The following is a 1,685-nucleotide window of genomic DNA, read 5'->3' as shown; positions in this document are numbered from 1 at the left end:
CCAATACGTGTGGAAATACTCATTGTGGCGTTTCCCTCCTCTTCTACCAAAAATATTGCACCAGGAACCTCTTTTGTTTCCCGAAAAACTTCCTGAAGAACTCGCCTTTCCTCACTGCTCTCCCTGTAACTTTACCGAATTTTTGGAAAAGTCTGCTCGCCGAAGGTCTTTCCAGGCAAATCATCGAAATCCTATTTTCTGCCAAAGAACCTTCCCCGCAAAACTTCTGCTGAAGTCTTACTGCTCGCCGGAACTTCAACTGACCACCCTTTCCTCACCGTTAAAGAAAAATTTTTGCTTAAGGTTTTTACCCTTGGTAAAAAATGACGGAAGAATAGGGTTTTACCCCCTTGTATAGACTACACTGCCCTCAGATGCCCCTAACAAATTGAGAATTCCATTCGTGTCTAAGGAAAGCCAAGCGACGATGAGTCGGGTCGGGCTTTGACTCAAGGCCCGAAGTAACTTTCATCCAGCGTCGGGTGAATTTTAAACCACCTTGATGCCGGTTGACTAGCACTGGGTGAGTTTTGAACCACCTGAGCACTGGTTGAATTAGCACCGGTGGACCAGCACCGGGTGAATTTCAAACCACCTTAGCACCGATTGACAAACGTCGGGTAAGTTTCAAAACAACCCTAGCATCAGTTGACTAGCGCTAGATGAGTTTTGAACCACCTTAGCCCCGATTGAATTAGCGCCGGTTGTGTTTTTGAGAGCTCAGCGCTGATTGGACAGTCGCAAGAAACCATTATCGCTGCACCTAGCGTCAGCTGTATTACAAACAGCCCATTGTCATTGACTCCAGGCTGGAGCAGTGTACTCCCTACCAATATCCCTAGCAGAGTTGCATCTAAGCCGTGATGTGTCATCTCTAGTGGACTTGCACCCAGGTCGTTGCACCCAAATCGTCACCTCCCAAATGGAGTCAGGAGCCGTCGCTCATCCCGCATTAGGAGTCACACCCATACTACAGCTCATTATCCCCAGTGGAGTTGGAGTCATGTTTACCCCTACAAGCCCCAATGAGTCAGCTTCACACCAAGCGACCATATTCCTAGGGAGTCAGGTTACCTGTCATAAGCTAAGTCTTCATAAAGTCTCATCTTTCACCCTAGAGAATATGCTTACCCCCATAGCGTCCGCCTCTGTTTGTCATCCTTCATTAGGTCACCATTTCCATTTGAGCCCTTTGCTTGTGTATGGCCTTAACCATTGTATCCTCAAGAAGTCAGATTGTCATCCACAGACCTATTCCCCATGGAACTTCACTTACATGGTGACCCACACAATGGTCTAGTTGCACGACCCTAAACTCCATGGTCCAAATTATATGACCTTAAATTGTAGCAATGGTCTAGATGCACGACCCTAAACTCCATGGTCCAAATTATATGACCATAAACTGTAGCGGAGGTCTAGATGCACGACCCTAAACTCCATGGTCCAAACTATATGACGTTAAAGTATAGTGGAGGTCTAGTAGCATGACCCTAAACTGCTCGGTCTATACTGCATGACCCTAAACTGTTCAACCACGGTCCATACTGCATGATCCTAAACTGTTAAGCCACGGTCTATACTTTGTGACCTTAAACTTCTCAGCCACGGTCCATACTGCATGACCTTAAACTGCTCAGCCCCATGGTCAAAACTATATGACCTTAAATTGTAGCGGAGGTCTT

The sequence above is a fragment of the Amborella trichopoda genome, chromosome 6 (assembly GCF_054954075.1).
Source record: "Amborella trichopoda isolate Santa Cruz 75 chromosome 6, AtrichopodaSantaCruz75HAP2 v2.0, whole genome shotgun sequence".
Classification (NCBI taxonomy): Eukaryota; Viridiplantae; Streptophyta; class Magnoliopsida; order Amborellales; family Amborellaceae; genus Amborella; species Amborella trichopoda.
This window is presented reverse-complemented; position numbering follows the sequence as displayed.